The sequence below is a fragment of the Heterocephalus glaber genome, unplaced genomic scaffold (genome assembly GCF_053883595.1).
Source record: "Heterocephalus glaber isolate CG9 unplaced genomic scaffold, H.glaber_assembly_v1.0 deba00000546, whole genome shotgun sequence".
Lineage (NCBI taxonomy): Eukaryota > Metazoa > Chordata > Mammalia > Rodentia > Bathyergidae > Heterocephalus > Heterocephalus glaber.
Window position 1 is genome coordinate 10,966,863 of NW_028258147.1, and position 21,987 is coordinate 10,988,849.

Below are 21,987 nucleotides of genomic sequence, written 5' to 3' on the forward strand. Positions count from 1 at the left end.
CTTCCACCCTCACGGAGACAACATTACTAAGTAGGTAGCATTTCCTTAAACTTCAATGCATACAGATAGCTTGCATTTAACCCAGCCCACCAAAAGGGCAACCCAACAGACACTAGCAAAACCCTGAATCACCCCTTTGAGGACAACCCCGTGACCACACAATGAGTTTCTTTTATGAGGGTCTGCATTCTTATTTTCTTTGAATGTATAATTCTTTAATTATAATAAACTTTCTGTGATTCTTATTGACTAATCCCAAAAATTCCTTTTCTGTAGCTGAAGTCGGTGAACTTACAACATGCCCCATAAATAGGGTGAGTTGAGGTCCTAATTTTCTCTTTGGGGAACCTCAGTGGATCCTGTCTTGTAAGAACACTATTTTCCATTATACCTATGTGATCAAGATGAAAGGATAAAATCTTTAAAAATCAGGAAATTTTTCTTTTAGAGATAAGATGCTTCTCAAATTTTCTTATGCTGAGAGAATGTACACTTGATCTTAGCCAAAAGGCCGAGAAGCAATACTGCTGAGAATGTAAACTACCACTCTCTCCTCTCTTCAGCTCGGATGAATAGAGAAACTAGTGCCTCTGTCAGAAAACTATTGTACCAGTCTAATAGGCCTATGCAGATACTGGCCCTTTGAGGTCAAGGTGCAGTTTCTTTTCCCATAGGGGAGGGAAGGAGCCAAAGGTGAAGGGGTGGATGAAACAGGAAATGTCCTCAGCTACAGACTCATTGTATTCCTCCTCTCTCCTTCACAATAAAAGCCCTTGCACACAGGAGTAAAGGGAGACAAAGATTTGAGACAAAGGCCTCCTTGTCTCTTTCAAAGGTAGCTTTGAATAAATCTTTCTTTCTACCAAGATTATCTGTCATGTTCTTGGAGTAAAACAGGCAGAAAAGTTCTTACCTGTCATTAACAGCTGTATCCAATTGAACATTCTTGCCAACAGCATAAAAGGGTTTCCTTTTCTCCAAAATCTGTCACTTCTTATCATTTTGGATCATTTTGGCATGAACAGGTAGCAGATGTTTTGATTTTTTCATCTTTCAATATGAAATCTGTATTTTCTCATGCTTTGTATTTACTTGTGTGAAGTATTCTTCTGATTAATTGGAATTTTTATAATCATAAATTTATATAACAATTTCCTTTTTCTTATTCAACTATTGAATTGTCACTATGAAACATTATAATAGTAGTTTACTTCTACTATTCTGACTCTAGTCCTTTACATCTACCACCTAGTTAATATTAGTTACAATACTTTATAATACTTACAAATTCTTTATTTTTCTAGTAAATAAATTTACCCTATATATTTTTTAAGCTACTGTTACTATTAATTAGATGTTAAGTGTCTTTGGAAACTGTAATACCACAATTAAAAAGTATGAAATTTGTATGTTTCTTTTCTGAAATCAGTATGTATCTGTCTTTTCCCCTCTACAACCAAACATTTATATTACTTCTGCATTAGCATAGAATTTGTTCTGTAACTACAGCCTCCCTAAATGTTAAATTCTTACTTCAGCATTTACATTATTTTGTGCTTAACTGCAACCCTTCAATTTATTTCTTGACTAATTAAAATGTATCCTCTAGTAATTTCTTCAAGAAAGGCTTTGTAAAAATTATCTCACCTGAATTCTTGAATATTTCAAAATATCTGTCAGTTACCTTTATAGATAAAAATACAAAGCAGTACAAAATATTTGAGTAATGGTTGCTTTTCTTGGGGGCGTTTCTTCCTTCTGATGCTGAAAAAGGCTATAGAAAAAGTTAAAACTAAACTGGACAAGTGCCTGTTAAGGTAAGTTTACTTTTTACTTATTTTATATAGTTTTGGTGGTTTGCAAGCTAGCAAATCTTTCTTTAGCTTAAAGCCAGGGAGCTAGTGTTAATAAATCTGAGTAAATTTTTATTGGTACACAATGTCCACTGAATTTTATGGAATTTTCTTTATTTAAAAACTCTTTCTTTTTATTTTTGTCTTTAAAGTCTGAGTTTCATTTGCTTTATTTTCCCCTACATAGAGTTGGAGATTTGCAGCGATCCTCTGGGACTAAACTCCCTTCACTAATATCACATAGACCTGTTCCGAACAGTTGTCAAGATTTATGAGATCAGGGTTCTCCCCGGTGAGTGTCATTAGAGCTATATAATTCATTGGTGCCCAAGTTGAGCAGCACTGCTTTCTGTAGGTAGTCAACCATAACAATGCCTACAATTGCCAAAACCCACCAGTCTATATGATGAATAGACTGCCAGGCTGGTTATTTGTTGTGGTAGTTCCCCACCCACCCATACCAACTGAATAATTAGTTCTGTCTGATAACCCGGTGATTGTTTAAGCCCTGAATTCTTAACTTTTAAACAAGGTACATTATCATGAAGACCATCAGATGAACTGCTACTGGTGGATGGGTGGGACTGAGGAGGAATGGGCTGAGGACTGGAGCCTCCCACAGGTGTTGACAAAGGTGGTGGCTGCTCACTCTGGAGATTCCACATTATTTATCTCATATAACAATCGAACTTCAAGCATTGGAATGACTTCTGTAACCATTTCCTGTTTGCTGAATCTATAAATAATGACACAGGCTGAAACTCCAGCTTTGCACAACATTCTACTTTCTGGACACCAGGAAATGATCTGAATAGCATACGGATCTTCATCTACAATATCTGTGTTTGGTCTGTCTTCTTTATTTCTCGACTTTTCAAATACTTTAGATGTGTTTAATTTATGTAATACTTGTAGCGTTATTGCAGAAGCATCCCAGAACTTAACTGAACCATCAGCGTGTTCTGAAATAATTATTTCTGGGAACTCAAGCCCCAATTATTTGAGCACCCAAGCCCCAATTACCTCCATTGATTATTTGATACTTTTTAATATTCCACATCTGTAATAGGCCCTTAATTCTATTTTTGTCATATTTACTCAGCAGTTATTCATTATATTTTGAAGTGTTTTGTGGCTTTCTAATTAGTTTCTAATTAGTTTGGAATTAGTTTCTTGACAAACTGGTGACTTAAGTCAAGAATGCATTTTTTTCCCCAAAATTCTGTTGCTGTTTTAACACTGACGCTTTTGTTTGATGATTCCTGGCTGTGTGTGTTTGTTCTAACATCAGACCTGATTGTGGAAGTAGAATGCAGGTAATTTGTGCCAGAAATTTTTTGTCTGTGTCTGGCTTCAGTGATACAAGTGCTCACCCTGACCAGCTTCCTCTGAGGGAGAAGGCAGCTGGTGTCCTGGGAAGAAAAAGCACTCACCCAGATAATTCCTCTTCTTGGGGTTCTCCCAAACTGTTTGTGTGTGTCGGCTCTGGGATTTAAGCATCCTTTGGTAGCATGCCACACAATCCTCTTTTATGTCCTTTGGGCTATGGTTCATCTGAACTCTTTCCCCTTTTGTGTGTCAGTGAATATCTCAAACTATATGGTTACTTGATTAAAAAAATTCTAGTTTTCTGGCACCAATTTAGACTTATTTTGTAAAATATATATAGCCATTTGAAAGATAAGTTCGGTTGGAGAGGAGTCATATGTTTTCAGTCAGCTGTTTTCACTCAATATCTTTCTTGAAAATTTTCTGTGATTTCTGATTTGCATTTGTTTTTCTGACCTGTGTTAAACATTTCTAAGAAAGCAATGCAGTATCTGTGTGAAATTATCTGTTCTAGATATTCAAGGACTTGTTCTAATGGTTTTTGTTTCTTTGTTTTTGGAGGAGGAATTTTTTTCAATTGCAGAATGTTTCCTCCATGTGTTTAATGAATGAAGCAGATTTTTAAGGCCATAATGATAGAAGAAATGGTTCAGTATTATTGACATTAAAATGCAATAATCCATGATAAAATATCCAAATATCATTATATATTTATTATCTAATGATCCTAATTAAATGTTTTTAACTTACAATTTGTATCATTTGGAGACTTTTTAAAATGTATTGGTGCTTATGCTTTTATCTGTGGTGGTTATCACACAGAATGCAAATATCGGGGTACAGGCAGAGCAGAAGTGAATCTATGTAAAATGCAGATATTTGCCCTCTAAATTAAATAACTCTACTAACATTCTATGTATTTATATTTGCTTTTAATGAGCAATTGAGAGAATATGCTAAAGATAATGTGTAAAGTCTCATGTTAAAGCTTGAAGCTATCTGAATATAATCAAATTAGGCAATTTTAAGTATAATAGATTAACAAAAATTACCCTACCTGTAGTACTGTATTTATTTCATTCTAGAAATGAAATTTCAAAAGCTGGGAAATTATAGAGTTTATATAGTTCTATAGAAAATATTCCATATAAAATGTCTGGGGTGAGTGCTACAATTTTAATATTTCATCTTTATATTAATATTTTAAGTTTTTCACAGGCTTCCTGGGATTTACAGTAGTGCTCAGTTATGGTGATATACAGCTATATTTACCAAAGGGCTTCTGAGAAACTGGAATCAGATTAATAATTCAGTGTAGATTACCCTCAAAAACCAAACAGTTTGAGTAAGGTTTGTATTGCCTTGAGACACTCACTGGCTGGACTTCTATTTCTTTTTTTAATTGAGTAATTTCTAAGAGATAGTGCTTTACTTCCCAATTCTGTGTTCTGAAATTGGGTCATTATAAACTTGATTTCAAAGCACAGAATCCAGGCTCCTAAAAAGCCCCTTCATTTGTCGTGGGACCTGCTGTCTGTGTCAAGAGGCTGCCCTGTGCAGAGCACCTCATTGCCCCAGACCTTGCCTTGGGGGAGCCAGGGAAATATGTGAAGTAACGTGGGTTTGTGGGTGGCCTGAGGCTGGCTACATCACTCCCCTGAAGGTCGTTTCAGTCCTCACTACAGGACTTTCTCTTGAAATTCAGAAACTATTTCTTCTTGCTGCTGTTGAAGGTGGTCTACAGCTTTACTGAGTTGTGTTGGTACAGATGGGCTGACATCCCACCATGGAAAGAACACTGCCACTGTGAAAGGAGATGGTAAGAGTTTAAATAGTGGGGTTCAAATAATGCATCCAAGAAGAGACGTTGGCTCATGGACAATAAATCAGGATCTCATTTAATCATTTTGTTATAAGTGAAAGAAACTCAAGCCAAATTGTCACAGTGAAAATAGATTAGCTCTTATAGCTGAAAACTCAAGAGTAGGTGGCCGGGTCACAGCAGATGGGGAGCTCCAACATCGTTGTTCGCTCATGTGTACACAGTCATTCACTTTTACTCAGCCCCCTTTCTCTACCTTCTCCTTATACTCTTTTCTCTTGTGTTTGGAGGGATTTCATTCTAATGAAGGTCTTTGCACTTCATGGGTGAATTTACATCTGAGCTTAAAATATTTTTATGACATCAAGCAAAATATAAACAGAACATTTTTCAATTGTTTGTTTATTTATTTATTTATTTATTTATTTATTTTTTTGGTACCAGGGATCGAACTCGGGTCCTTGCGCTTGCACAGCAGGCGGCGAAACCACTGAGCTAAATGCCCGGCCCCATTTTTTAATTATTATAAAATGTGTTTGTAATTCTTTTAATTGGGAAAACCTGGGCTTTGTACTTGTTTTTAAACATGAATCAGTGTGTCTGGATTTATTATAGCAAATTAATGCCTTGTCATAAGAATGGGGAGTAGGATTGACAGCTAAAACAACATTTATTCAGTCAATTAACATTTACTAAGTAACTACTGGGTAGAGGTACTTTCCTAAGTGATAGAAAAGTAATCATTAATAAAATCTCTGCCATAATAGAATTTACTTTCTGGTCAGGGTTGTAAACTGTAAGAATAAACATACTAGAAATATATAGTTAATTTAACTGCATGATCTGGAAACATTAGTTTTCAGAAGCATTTTGTTTAAATGTGTTGGTATATGACTCAGAATCCAGACAGCCAAAAATTACTGTAAATCCATTTATTTTCACTTTTCATGTGTGCAATAATATCAAATGTGCTATGTAGCCAGGTCAACATTTTAGGCAAACTTGATTGACTTTTAATATATGTAAACTTTACAATGCACGTTGTAGATAAAAACCTAATATATGACAAATTGAAGAAAAAGGAAAAAAAACCCTCTAACTTCATTATGGAGGCCCCACCTTCATGACCTAATTACCTCCCACAGCTTTATTTTCCAATATCATAGGACTAGGTCTTCACCGTATGAATTTGGGGGATGGGGACCAGGATAGGGTGAGATGACAAAGATTCAGTCCACAACAGCCTAAGTAACTGGATAAAGGTGGTGTCATTGACTGAGATGGAGTCCTTTAAAAAGGAGTAATTTATAGCTGAGCATGGTGATGCTCACTTGTAATTCTGCCAATCTGTGAGGCTGAGGGCAAGAGGATTGAGATCTGGAACCTACCTGGGACAGATTAATTACTCAGCAAGACCTTGTCTCAAATTAAAAAATAACAAAACATGTGGGAATGTAGCTCAGTGTGAAGGCCCTGAGTTCAAGCCCAGTACCAGAAAAAGAAAAAAAAAAGAGAGGAATAATTTTAGATTTCATAGAATTAAGAGATCTGTTTTGTAATTGTTAACTGATACTGAAAACCTCCAAATGCAAATATTTAGTATGAGGTTGAAAATACAAGTTTGGAATTTATGAGAAATACAAATCTGGAACTGAAGATATAAAATTAAGAAGCCATAAGCACGTAACTGACTGAGAGTGGTGAGGGAATAATTCACGAAAGCTGTATGAAAATGTTGCTGGATGGTGTATGAAAAAGAATTACAGAACTCTTAGAAGCTATGCACTTTTTACTTTATCCTTTCATATTTTATAAGTTTTTGTTAACTCTGAGACTATTAGTGACATTAGATGTTGTACATCTATGAATTCCCAGATGTTCGATGGAAAGAAGACTCTTATTACTAGCAATAGAAAAAGAAAAACTCAAAATGACTTAAACCACAAGAAACCATAGTTATATGGCAGGTCACATAACTAGAAATTCAGAGACAAATGAGATTGAATGCGAATTAAGAGTTTACCATTATTATCAAGGTTGTCGATTTTTTTTTTTTTTTGCGGTACCGGGGATCGAACTCAGGACCTTGCGTTTACAAGGCAGGCATGGTGCCACTGAGCTAAACCCCCCAGCCCGCTGATTTTTTATTTTATCTTATTTTTAACCTGATGTTCCACTCACTCAGTCAGGAAACTGACTTTTTCTTAAATTTGGTTCCTTTTGGGTCATGGGATGGCTGCCAGTAGTTGTAGGTACACATGTTTCTTCATTTGCTATCAGGAAGATAGCAGACTAATTTTGCATGATATCTCTAGAGAGAAATCAATCTACAAGTGCCAGCAAGTATTTCTTTACATTTCTGGCTGCATAGAGTTGCATGACTGTTCCTAAGACCTCAAGTTTGAGGTAGATTATACCCTAATTAAACTGAAGTGTTTCAAAAGTGATTACATGGCAATCATTTCTACTGTACTCGAATCATGAGAGAAATAGATCTAGAACTAATTTTCACCATTGAGGATTAAATAAAAGAACCCCAATGATACTTTATTCTTTAATTAATATAATAGCTATAACCTATCATACCAACAATATACAGTAGCAGAGAGGAAAAATCACACTTAGCTTTATAAAGTTCATTGCTTTTGCATAAGAGTGAAAAATGAATAAACTACTTTCAATTTTCATTATTGGGACTCTATATATTTTCTATCCCATTTCCTGTAAAAATGTGTGAACATAATGAATAGATGTAGATTCAATTTAACTAGTAGAAAGTTCTGACAGAATGTCATCCTGTTTTAAAATGTATTTTGAACCTAAAACAAATTGTTCCCCATTACTCCAAATAACCATTATAAAATTTAAAAACATGCAAACTCTTAATCAACTTTCCATTTTCCAAAACTATTCATTACAAAGATTCTAAAATTGCACAACATTTGATCACTCAAAAAAAAAAAAGAAAGAGAAAAATCTGGGGTAATAAATTGCTGCCTGCTACTGTGTGCTCTGACTTTTAGAGTTCAACCATCATTTAAAAAAAAACAAACAACACTTCTACTGTTTTAGTGTAGATTACATGAAATGTAACTGAAATATGAAATGAATATGAAATGAAACTGTATGTATGCAGGATTTTCCAGGATACCTATTCATGATATAAAATGTGAGACATGGAAGTGAAAGGGACCCTGAATGCAAGACATAAAACCCTGCTTCCAGTGTTAAGAACTTAAAAGACCCTGTCTGAATAATTTGTCCTCCATGTCTGTTTTTAGTAGATCTATTTTTTCTATTTTTTTCATGCTTCTGGGTATGCTGCTTCAATTATTCATGTATCAATCTGAACATAAACCAAGCTTCCCCAAAACTTCACTTATTCTCAAAAGTTTTGACCTCAATAACTTTAATAAAACTGTTTTTTTAGTATGTGAATGGGAGCAGCATAGGCATCAAAGAGTGCCATCTCTTCTGGGAACCACATAAATCCTCTGGCTTTTAACTGGTTCTACTTTTTTTCCCCTTTCTTCTCCATTTCTACAGATAAACCCAAAAGAACGCCCCCACACATACCTAGAAGGGAGGTGGGTTTCTTGGTTTTTACTACAAGAAAGTTTCCCAAAGAAATTTTTTTTCTGGATGAACACTCAGAAGAGTTTTCACTCAATAGTTTTCCTGAACATAGTTTTCTTCCTCCTATCAATATGTATCTTTGGTGTAATTTAATCAAAAATTATCTCTGTTGAGACAGTTTACTTCAACTCTGTGCTTTTCATATACTGAGTCACCTCTGTGTCATATGTCATGGTTAAAATGAAAGAATGACCTATTCCTCTCCTCCATGATGCAAAATTTGTCCTTGCTCAGCACATTTGAATCCCCTGTTGTGCTGTGACGCAAACATTTTTTTTCTATTTTTAGCCACTTTTCTCTTTGAGCATGACTTGTCTCTTTAATATTCCTCATAAACAGGACTTCTCACTGAATTTACTTTACTCCACTCCAACTGTCTATGCCCCAGAGGAAAGGAGGTGGAAGCTGAAAAGAGAGTGACCTTAACTGATGAAAAATAATTCTATGTGGCTGATGGAAAAGGTGGAATAAAACAATCTTCAGCTTCAAAGAATATTGAAAATGCATGTCTTATTTAAGTATTACAATTAGAAATATTTTAATTTAAGCTAGGTATGGTGGCATACACGTGTAATCCTAGCTACTGAGAAGGCTGAAACAGGAAGATTTCTTGAGCTCAGGAAATTGGAGTCTGCCTGGGCAACATAAGAGATCCAGTCTCAAAATAAAAGAGATATTCTAATTACTAATTCTACTTAGAAATCCCTTATCTCTATTAACCTAGGTGAATTTTCAATACTTAAATTTTAACCAACAGTTATTACACTCAAAGGTCTTTCTCTTTTTACCTGTAAGTCAAAGAGTATGGTCCTTCAACTACTGGTAGGCTTTATGGATTCCTCATGTTATTCCTAGGCTAAACTTTATACACACACACACACACACACACACACACACACACACACGTTTACAAAATAGCTTCTCGACTTCTTCAGCATAGATAAGAAACTTGTCTATTTTTCTTAGTCACATATAATTTTGCTGTTGTCTTCAGTGTTTTTCTTTCTATCAATTCTACTGATGATTTTCAAGCATTGGTAATTTGGAGATAGTGAAAAATGCTATCTACAGGGTTTATGCACCACAGGAAAGAAAACTGATTACTGTATCATTAGGCATGATGTCTTATTTCTTTGTTTACTGACATATGAACAAAACAGCCTGAGGTCTGTGCTCCTGTGGAGCTTATATTCTAGTGTAAAACAAAATTAAATAACTGAATCTTATAGTATGTTAGGTCATTAGTGTTCTAGAAAAAAGTGCAGAGGTGTGTGTGTGTGTAATATGAAGTACAATGGTCAATTTGACTTCTTTGAATAGACTGTATTTGAGGAAATACTTAACAGACTTGAAGGAATTAGTCAGGAAAGAGAATTCTAATACTGTGTGCTCTAAGTTCCACATAAACATCAAGGAAGCTACTTTATCAGAAATGAGTGGACAGGAAGAGTTAAAATCAGAAGGACAGCTGAGGCATCCTACCATATGTTGCTTTTTAGGGTATTTAAAGGACTTTGATTTTTACTTTTAAAGCACTTCAGAGTCCTTGCAGTGTTTTCAGCGAGGAGCAAGTGGTGCAAATCATTGTTTTTGTTGAGAATGGAGCACTGGATGTTTGTAGGCAGGAAGTGGGGAATAAAGAATCAAGGAGACCCTCCAGGATATTATTGCAAAACTCTTGTATCTGATTTGCATCTTCAGGGTAGTGGTAGAGGTGATATCCAGTGGTCTGATTCCATATATATTTTAAAGGAGCAGCCAATAGAATTTCTGAGTGATGTTCATCACCATCCTATTAGTAGCAGGTGACAAAAAACAAATAGAAACCATCTGGAATTCTTTTGCAGTTCAAAATCATGACATAGAACCCAAGAGCAAGACCACTGACTCTTTATGAAGAACTATATTGAAGATAGTAAGAAATAAGGAAACCACTCTTTTTCTCCAGGGTTTCATAGTGTATGATTTGTCGCTTTTTGTACATCTGATTCATACCTCATTTTTATTTGAAATTTGTTTTTCTCTGCTTTTTCTTGCAGAAAATGACTACCTTAGCTGACTGATAGTCCTTGAAATTCAAAGCCACTGGTTTGGGTACAAATGCCAATTCCATCTTCCTAAGAGAAAAATCTCACTGGCTCAGGCCAGTCAAGAGATTGGCTTCCTTATGAGTTAAGAGATCAAATGATCTTCTGGGCCCCTCTATAGTCAAAGTGGAAACTGATCATGTTATATTAGCATAGTTGTATAGTTAGACTTTTGTGTGGGGGGATGGCAGCTCTTAAAGCATGGGCTTATGAACTGTATACATGTCTGAAATGTTATATCCATGGTTAGCAGATAATCTTAGCTGTAACAGTACTTAAATACAATATCAAGTCTGAAAAAACAATTATTTTGGCTTAGTTATTTTTATTTACATGGATAAATGATGAAAAAAGTAATTTTTTAATTTCCAAAACAGAGAGCAACTAGTCACTCAAATCCTGCATTCAATAATAGCCATTTTATTTATTTATTTATTGTTTTGCTTAAATTATTTTATTGGTACATTTTAGGTATACAATACGCTTACATTTATCATTGGGTGCTTGTACCTGTACATGATGTATCTTGGTTCTTATTTTTTCCCCATTCCCTGTGCTCCCTTCCCTATTTACAAAGACTTTGTTTCCATTTTTTCTATTTCTCACAATTTTTCCTTTCCTTTCCCCTCCCACTTCCCCTACCCTTTTGGACCTTTTCTTCCTATTTCAAATTATCAATTATTCATTTTAATTATTTTAATCCTTATTTACACTTTGTTTCTCACACTAGAGAAACTATTCGGTATTTACACGTGTGTCCTATTTATTTCACTTATAGCCTCAACATGCATCCATTTAGCTATAAATGTCTCTAGTTTCTCATTCTTTATGGCTGAGTAGTACTCCATTTTATAAAATAACCCACATCTTCTTTATCCAGTTTCCAGTTGAAGGGCACTTGGGCTGTTTGCAAGCTTTAGCTAATAACAGCGATTTTAATACTTTATTAATATCATTTTTGACATCTCCATATGCTTAAATAGAATCAGAATGAAAGTACCTGAATAGCTGGACAGAATTAACATGAAAGAAAGGAATCATAATATAAATGATATTTTAAAATAACGGTATAATCTAATTTTATTTGAACTATTCAAAAGAGAAAACAATTGAAGTAAAATTGAAGGTATAGTTGAATGTTAGATACATTTTTTTTCTCTCCAAAAGACAGACACATAAATTCTTATAAGAATTATCTGAGCTAAGAGAAAAGAAACTGGAAGAAAAAAGTATCAATTCTTGTTACAGTACTGAGATAGATAACCCTTGGCCTTTCACTTATTCTCAGGGAAACACCCAAGACTCAATCCTCATTGGGCTCAGCATGGTTTTCAGTAGCAGAACATTAAATTCACTGACAGGCCTTGAACGCTTTGTCTGTGCTTTGAAAGAAGTGCACATATATCTAGAAAAATTAGATTATATGCTTTAGATTAGAAGATAGAAAAGAGAGCCCAAACTAAGTTTTCAGAAGGACAGGAGATTATAGTGATTTACACAGTTTTAAATTTCACAAATTCTGAAAAAAACTGAGGAAAGTGACATATCACAGCTAGACACTTCTCAGTAACACAGAGACTGTACTTGTAACTTACTTCTAATCCAAATCAAGGCACAGGAAAAAAAAGAAAACACTGAGAAACAAAATAGAACACATTTGAAGAAGAGTAAGTGCCTGAAAAAAATACCATTTGAGAGCCAAATATTTAGGGAGATAGTGCTGTAGACCAAACAAAGGAGGATCCACAAGCCCTATGCTGAACTGTTACATCAGACACATATAATTCAACTATGTTAGGCAGTAGGATCACGAAATAGACTCACTTTGTTGAAATTTTAGCTTCTTCCCACAACAGAGAGTTCACAATTTGGATTTTTATAAGTAGTACTATTAATATAACACATTTAAGTAAATAGAGCTAATAATTTTAAACTTTTGGTTGGAATTTAATTCATTCATGTTTTTATATCAGAGTATTGGTTTAATGTGTGCCAACTTAACCAGCACCTCATTCTATGTTTTCATATTTAATATCTGAGTATTACTACATAAAATTATTGCTAGTATGATGGTTATATCTGTGCCAGTCAATAGGTTTGAAATATAAAAAATGATGAGTTTGACTTGAGCAAAGGGTTTAGAGAATATTAACAGGAAAAAGACTAACAATGCATTAATTGATTCAGAGTATTTTTATGCTTGAAACTATATATTGCAATAGGAATGAAATTTAAAGTATCAATTTGCCTCTAATACTTTGCTATATTATCACTTTTGATTAATTCTCAGTTCTTCAGGAAGCCTATATAATGGAGTAATAAAATCAGTTTCTTCCATTATATAGTTGTCTGTTAATACAAACTATTGCTTGTACATAAAATTGCAATGTAAGTTTTGTGTTGATTTCTCTGCATTTTAAAAAAGATTCTGTCTTCATTGAAAGTTCCAGATGAGTAGAGACCAGGCTTGGGTATGGTTAATTTATTGCTTCAGGGTTCTGCTCAATCTTAAGTATGTGATCAATATTCTCTGAACTTTGGTTGAATGAGTTGAGTTTACATAATGCCTTTTGAGTTTTTTTACACGTTAAAAACTACTATGTATAAATAAAAATATTTATTTTACTTTTTATTGGTAAGTCATACATTTCTTAGTCTTTGAACATGGCAAAAATCATATTTATAATTTACCTATATAAATCAATACACTATAAACTAATTGATTTCCAACTAAAACAGGAATATCTATTTTTTCTTAGCAAAGAATTTAAAAAATGAGTAGAATTGAAGGTAACAAAAATACAGGATAATTTAAAAATACTACTAAAATACAATCTGATTTTTTCTCAATTTGTGGTTTACAATATTATGTTTTAAAAATATCTTTGTCTTGCTAATATTCATTGAGTGATTGCATTCATTATCATTTAAAATTATAATTTAAATATAAATTTGATATAAATTTATGCATGAAATATACACTAGTCCAACTATGTAATAATGTAAAAACATGATGATTTAGTGAAATATTTTATAAATCAATCTAGTTGTTCAGTGGAATTGAACAGAAATGTTATTAAAAACAAGGAAATGAATTCCAACTAACAGCCTATCCCTGCTAGAAAAATCTCAGAAGTAAATGATGATATTGTTGGGGTGTATGTAGGGATGCAACACAATGACAACAGTCTTTGAGACATGTAGATGGCAAATATAGGATAATGACCTCACAGTTACTGCAAATAAATGAATTAGAAGCAATTTAACTCAACATTCAGACATTAGAAAATAAAGAACAATTTGAAAATGCTAAGAGAGAAGCACCAGAAATTTGCACATAAATTCTACCTTTATTACTTAGAACTACACTTATTCCTTACTTACACTTATGTATTACCTAATAATAATACCTACTACTCTTTTGTTGGTCATTATTTATTAGTGAGAAGCTCAGTTTTAAGTTTTCTTAAAAAGGAGTATCTTTAAACTATAGATTTTATATTAAAACTTTTTCATGTGCCTTTACAAGTTGTAACTTGTAACAGTAATTACATTGTTAATCTTGCAATAGCTGTTTTATGCTACTTCATCAGGTATAGAAAAATAGTAATCGATTGTTTTTGTATTAACATGTCTTTAGTGCCTTCTCTAGTTGATTCAATCTACCTTCCCTCCCTCATTATGTTAAACTGTAATGTATATTCCTGTTCAATTTTCTTCATCTCTAGGAACTAACTGCTAAGGTGAGGAATGAAAGTTACTTGAATGTATGTTAAGTGTTTGCATCCCTGAGAAACTCAGAACCCACACCATAATCAAAAGCAAAAAAAAAGCAGTTGTGTACAATTTTGTTATGTATTTCCATCCCATCTTAAAAAAACGTAGACATATAGGCTACTGAGGCTATACAGGCTATAGGCTAGGGAAAGAATAAAACTCTTAGATTAAATTGATAGACAAAAAGGAGAAAACTAGGACCATGTAATAGCAAAATGAAACTGCTTTCCAAAGGTGAGTCTATGGTCAGGGATTTAGCTCAGTATCATCGTGCTTGCCTGGCAAACCTCAGTGTTTTGTCTAGGTTTCAGTGTAAAGGGATGCAGCTGGGGGTGGGATGGAAGAGTGGAAGTTATACGTGGGGAAAGAGAGAAACATTTTTTACTGAGTATTTTTCATCAAATACTTAGAACCTACAGCATTATCAGACACTGCATAGGATCCATGGATTTAATAGTAAACAATTCTACTCTTAATAAGCTTAGGCTACTTAGAAGAATGTATTACAATCCTGATAGGGAAGAATGGATAAGGGAAAGTTTAAAACATGTTGGGAGAAGTTATTACTGTCAATGAAAGTGAGATTAAAAGGGTCAGGTTCTAAAGCCTAGGAGAAGGGTATCATTTAGGGAGGAAGAAGAGTATTTCAGTATTGAAATAGTATTTCGTATTTCAGTATTTCACCCCTACTGGATGAGGCCAGAAGAGGAACATGATTATGGCCTAAGCCTGACAGCTCCTGAGCTCAGACTCAGTGGTTACCCGTGGTTTATTCAGGGCACAAGAATGCAGAGGTGGGAAGGAGCCAGGGAAGATGGGCTGACACTGAATGCTTCCTGTTGAAAAAAAGAAGTATTTTACAAATAGCCATTTCTTCCTGGAAATGTGTACTTAAAGCTGATACTATAATTCTTGAATATTCGTGTATTTATCACATTACAGTTTCACACTGAGGCAGTTTCACTAACATTAAATGATTAGAGAAATATTAGAAATTCGCAGAAGATTCACATTTAACAATATGGCTTATTGACTGTATCACAAAATTATATCCTTGTAAACTAAACTTGTCTGAAATAAGCATAACTCATTAGTAGAACTGTGCTAATGCATTATAAAGCTATCAAACATTATTATTTCTGTAAATAGTTCTTTGAAAAAATTGCATTTGGGTACTTGTTTCCGAGGGGTTAAAAGAGCCCAGTCCCGAAGATCTTCCATCCAGAATCTCACATCCAGCCCTGGTTCTGGCAATGTTGCTTTTGAACTCGGGGACCAAAATGCGGGAAACTGACGAAGGGCGGGGTTAAGGGGAGAGGCTACAATTCCAGGGGGAAGTGACCCCATCCGAGCAGCACGGAGGCTACAAAACCTTTTTCTACACAGTACTTCGCTGGAACTCCCGGGCTACTTATAACAGGGAAATAACGCGCGATTTAGCCTCCGCAAATGCACGCATGCGCAGAGCTGAACTGTTGCGCGCATGTGACGTCACGGGCGTGCTTGTCTGGACTGTTCCCGGTTCGGGTGAGTTTTTAATTGGGTTTGGAATTTGGTGCGTAAGTACAAGGTACTTCAGGGGTATGTGTAATAAGAGGCTCGATTTAGTTTAGATCAACATTCGGTGTAGTTATCGCTTAAAAACCCTACGTAGGTCTCTGTCGTGGATCTGCGGTGTTCAGCAGCTCACCTGGCGATTTAGGGGAAATAGATGTTAGTAAATCCAAGTCCCCGCCCTCATGGACCTCGAGTGCCCAGTGGAAGGTTAGTGCGTACACATTAAATAGCCACACTAGGAAATATCCCTTGGAAAGTGTTGGAGAAGTAAGATTCAACCTACAGTGTATAAATTAACATCATTGTGTTTTCTTCGATTATTAAGAACAGATCTCTCCAGCAAGAAGCTTTCGTTGAATGGTTTGCTTAGGAAAACGTCACCTATCAAAAGGATGCAAAATCAAAACCACAGCTTTTCAGCTCCCTCCTTCCCAATTGTTTTTGCATTTTAAAGAACAGTGGTAAAGCTTGTAAGAGAAATTTTTCCAGATCTTAAGATTGGCTTTCATGGATACTTAATACAGAAAAGAAAATAGAAAATGATTTTCAGGTTTTTTTAAATGTTACATATTGATAATTGTAATAAAGTTACAAAATAATCCATCCGCCTGGCACCTCTTCCCCCAACTTCAGCAGTGCTGACTAGCTTATTAAAGAAAGGAATAGGGAAACCAAATCGAAGAGACTTAAAGCAAATTAATTGACTGTATTTTGGGTAAAACACGGGTCCTCGTGTCTTCAGCCTCAACTGTCAACTGCCCTGGTAGAATTTTCTTTGGGCATCACTGAAGCAGAAATGCTGTGCCACTTAAATTAAGAAAGTCAGTGAGGTGCCTGTGAAGTTCAGCTGCTGAGTAAATCTTACAAAGTATATTTCAGATCCTCACAGCCAGGTTGTGATTATAGCAAGAAATATATACAGTGGGAAAAAAGAATGCTATAGTAAAGTGAGTGTATTCAGAGAGGTTGAGGCAAGGGAAATTTTAAATGCAAAAATGGGGAAGAAGACATAATATATTTTGTGACAGTAGTCCCTGACCATAGAAATTAATAATGAGGGTGGCGCAAGTCCTCTAAGGTTGAACAGAAAGTTTATGGACAGGTGTTTTCACAGAAGTATTTGTGTGTGTGTGTAAATTTGAGGTGGGCTTTGTGCAAGATTATGGTTCTGGCAGTCTTCTGATAGTAACTATAAGGGTATCAAACGTGGGAGCTCTTCCTCCATAATGTCCACTGGCTGGCTTTGTTTGCTTATTTATGTTTTTATTCATTCATTTATTTATTCCTGGTATCCCTCTCCCTCTCTCTCCTGCCTTTTTAATTTTACTTATGATTCCCTTACTCTCATATTTAGACTGTTACAATAGCTAACTGGTCTCTCTTGCTAGTTTCACTAAATTACCTTCTTAAAAGTTTGCTTTCAGCATGTTGCTTCTTATGTAAGTATTCTTACACAAGAATTTCCTTTACTTAGTAACCCTCAGATAATCTTGGTGAGCTAGAAAGAATAGCTTGGAACACTTAGAGATTTTATTATAAGGTAGAGCTCCTTTAAACCTTGTAATTCAAAAAGTCAAGAGTAGTGAATGGGAAACAGACTGGGAACTGAAATATTACACAACTGCTAAAAAACTAGCCACATACCAAACATAGTTTTCGGTACTAGGGTTACATTAACCAAAACCTAACTGCTGTTTTCATAGATTTTATATTTTAGGGGATTTGAAAAAATGCAATGAATAATTACAAAATAATAGTTGGTGCAAATGTGGTCTTAAAAAGCAAATTAATAGAGCGTAGAGATATTCTAAATACATTAGTTTTCTGAGGAAATTAATAAAACATTTGTCAAGTAACAGATATTGGCAGAATGTTTAATTATGTCCGTACAAGATCTTTTTTTTTTTAATTTCCAATGGTTAATCTTACACATAGCAGAAAGTTGGTAACTCTTATATGAACTATAAGGGTTGGGCAGGACAATAGATTTATTAGTAAATGAAAGGGACAATTTCAAACATTCTGTGTGAGATTTTATTAGAGGTCATCCATTCCTTGAGAAGAGAAAGAAAAGCATCCAGAATTTCACTTCATCGACTTTCATTTCCTTGGGACACTGTTTGGTTTTTTTTTTTAGCAAATATACATAGCATACATATAGAGTATTGAACAAATCACACGTAATGATTTTTTACAGAAGGAACACATTTGTAATTAGCTTCTATATCCAGAAAAGACCATGATCAGAATCCTCCTACCCACTTCTAGTCACTGTAATTCTGAGGGTAACTAATCTCCTTATAATGCCATAGATTAGTTTGTTTTTTAAATTTATACACATTCAATTTTATAGAATTGTCTCTCTTGCACATGACTGTTTTCACTGAACATGTTAATGAGATTTGACCAATAGTAATATTTTAGTGCATTCTGTTTCATTGCTATCTACTATTCCATTGTGTGAATATATTAGTTTGTCTTTTCTGCTGTTGAAAAAAGCAGTTTTGTGTTTTGGCTGTACTAAATATACCTGTACATGTTTTTGGTAAATGCATGCATTTTCTTTAATCATACGTGTAAATACCGAGTAGTGGAAGTACTGTGTTGTAGAGTATACATCTGTTCATTTTTGGTAAGATATTGACATTTTTCCAAAGTATTTGCACAAGCTCATATTTCCATAAGTAGTGTGTGAGAATTTTGGTTATTTCGCATTGCCATCAGTACTTCATATTTTCATTTGTAAAATTTATTTTGCCTCATATATATGTAATACCAGTTCATGATCAAAACATTTGGACAACTAGGAATATGAAGAGACTTTCTTAATCTGATAAAGAATATCTTCAAAAAATTCTAAGGCAAATGTCTATTTAATGGTAAAATGTTTAAACTTTGGCCGGAGATCAGCAGTATAGTGAGGATGCATATTTTTACCACTTGTACTCAGCATTGTATGAGAGGTCCTCATCTTACATTAAGTAAAAACAGAAGAATTAAAAAATATACAGAGCAAAAGGAATTACTAACACAATTACTGACAGATGACATTACTGTAAGTGTGAGATATCTCAAGTCATCTATGGAAAAATACAAGATTTAATAAGCAGATGTAGTGAGGTTGCTGACTATATGGCCAGTAAAAAAAATATAAATTTTTTCTCTATATACCAGCAGCAGCCAATAGGATTTTGATTGCTATTGCAATAAATCTATAGATCATCTAGGGAGATTTGACGATCATGTTTTTTTGATCCACTAGCTCTTCCTAATGGTCCAATATTTTGTTCATTAATATTTTTTAATAATGTTTACAATTTTCAGTTTATGGCTCTTGCACATATTTTGTTACTATAGGTCAGAGTTTTTCATGCTTTTTGATCCAATTTAATTTTTTAGGTTCTAATTCCCAGTTGTTTATTGCCCGAATATAGAAATATAGTTTATTTTTGTATGCTGATCATGTGTCCTCCATTCTTGTTTATTCTGTTATTATTTCTAGTAAATCTTGTAGATCCTGACGATTTTTTGCATAGACCTTTATGTCATAGTGAATGATAACTAGTCTTTCCTTCTTACCAAAAAGCTTTTTTATTTTTCGTTGTTTACTACACTGGTTAAGATTTCTCCTGAATAACAGAGGTCAAATCATTCATTCTTTTTCCTTCTTCAAAACTAAGGGCAAAAGCACTTGTTCTTTTATCAGTACCATGGGTTAGCTGTAGTTTTTTTGTAATTGTCCTCTATCAGATTGAGGAAATTCCCCTTGCTTCTTCAAAATTTATTATGATTGTGTATTAGAGTTTGCTAATTATGTCATTTGCCTCTATTAATCATCATAGTTTTTCTTATTTTAGTCTATAAATATGTAGATATATTGATTGATTTTGCCCATGTTAAAGTAATTTTGTATTTTGAGGATAACTTACTTAATTCCGGTGTATTGTCCTTTTTTATGTATTATTGGGTTTCATTTGCTCATCGTTTGTTAAATATTTTTAGATCTGTACTTATGAATGATGTTTGTTTCACACTTTCTTTTAATGATTTTGAAGAGTTTGGGTATGATAATGCTGTTCTCATGAGATCAGTTGTCACTTGTCTTCTACTTTTGGAATAGTTTGGAGAATTGTAACTTCTTTCTTAAACTCGTGTAGAATTGACCAGTTTCTGGGGATATTTTTATAGGGAAGCTTTAAAGACTAAGTCTCATGTCTTTAATTAATATAGGACTTTTAAAGCTATTTTGTTTTGAGGAAACTTTAGTAGTTTGTGCTTTTAGAGGAAATTGTCCATTTTTTATATTTTCAATATATTTCAATGTATCAATGACAAAGTTACTCATAATATTTCTTTTATATTCCTAATGTTGGTAGAATCTCTAGTGGAGTCTCTTTTCTAGTTTTCAGCTTGGTAATTTATGCCTACTGTCATGCTTTTTTCCTGATCATTTCTAGCAAGAGGTCTATTTTATTGATCTTTACAGATATTTGCTTTTCGTTTGTTTCTTTTTTTTAAATTTTCTGTAACACTCTTCTGTGTTAATTTACTGGTAACACCGTTCAGTATACTATCAACTTCCAGTATTTTTTTCAGCCAAAGTTCCAGTTGGTTGAGTCTTTTTCATACCTATCATTTCTCTTCATTGTACTCATGTTTTTCACTGTCTCCAGAGCATAGTTGTTGTTTTTTAATCTATTTAAAAATCTTCTCTGCTAGTGCTGTTGCCCTGTCCTTTAATTGTCTGGTTGGAGGGTGGGCAGTGCTAAGGATCAGATCCACAACCTTGCACCTGCTAGGCAAGTTATCTACAACTGAGCTTCATCCTTATTCCTTCTATTGATTTTATTTCTTCCACCTTTATGTTCTTGTACTTCCTTTTTGCTTGCCTAGCAGTCCTGCTGGCTGCTATCTATTAAGAATTTTATATAATCAAATATTGGAGTTGTCATCCTTTACATATTGTTGGTGTTTGGAGGTGCATTTAATCTTGTTACAATCACGATTGATTAACTTTGTTAAGGTGGGTGCAAAGTAACTTTTATTCTGAGACTAATTTTTCTTTCTTACTAAAGGAATATCTTTTTGAAGATTCTATTCTGTGCTCTCTATATAAGGAAGTCTTTCTATTCTAGCTATTAACCAGAATAATTCCCAGCCCTTTGTGAATCTCAGGGTTATTCTGTGCAACTCTTCTTAGTTGGCTTTTCTCTTTCTTAGAATACTTTCTACCCACATATTTAGAGATGAATTCTTCACAGACTGGAGGATACCTCTAAAATATTCCCAGCCCTCATTGTGCAGTCTTTCCCTTTCAACCCTCTGTCCTGACAATTCTAAGGCATTGTGACAGCCTTAGACTCTGAACTTAACTCAGTGAGCCCATGTGTCTGCTTGGATTTATCCACCATTTTTCACTTCCTGTAAACTCTCCAGGAAGTCAGCTAGGATTATCACTTTTATTTCTTTCTCAAAGAAATCATTTTCTCTTGTTTACTGTTTGAAAACTGTTGTTTCATATATTTTTTCCTTGATTTCCTGTTTTAATGCTAGGCAGTAATCTCATCCCTACTACTTCAGAAATAAAAGTCCTGTAGGTCATTTAATAGTTACATATGTGTTAGGTTTTGATAAGTAGGCACTTTGACTTGCATTTGAGAAACAATAATGTTTTAATGTGCATTTATACTTGTTTTGAAGGGCTTGATTAAAGAGGTAATAAAAAGATTGCAATAGTTCTAAGTCACATAGTGAAGTCTACAGATTTTGAAAAGATCTTTCATATGCTTCTTAAATAGATGCATGAAAATCTAATAATAGAGGTTTTTGGAATACTGTTTGAAAACTAACATGAATGAAACTTCTCTCATTTGGTATAATTGGATCAGTGTAGGGAGAGGATAAAATGAGACAAAATAAATATATT

General features: G+C 34.2%; 1 protein-coding gene and 1 non-coding gene across 5 annotated transcripts in view; one reads left to right on the forward strand and one right to left on the reverse strand.

Annotated features, from left to right (window-relative positions):
- Positions 1-336: 336 nt before the first annotated feature.
- On the reverse strand, positions 337-523 carry LOC147829620 (U2 spliceosomal RNA). The gene has a single exon (XR_015448823.1). It is a non-coding gene; the product is annotated as a U2 spliceosomal RNA (small nuclear RNA).
- A 15,391-nt stretch (positions 524-15,914) lies between these two features.
- The window catches only part of Pot1 (protection of telomeres 1), an 85,132-nt gene continuing 79,059 nt past the window's right edge, over positions 15,915-21,987 (forward strand). For 3 of the 4 annotated variants that reach the window (XM_021237579.2, XM_004856416.3, XM_021237580.2), the window contains exon 1: positions 15,915-16,031. The gene's annotated coding sequence lies outside the window, so the exon portion shown is untranslated. Of the gene's footprint in view, positions 16,032-16,080; positions 16,269-21,987 lie in introns of those variants that run through there. The other variant, XM_021237578.2, reaches the window with a different exon arrangement.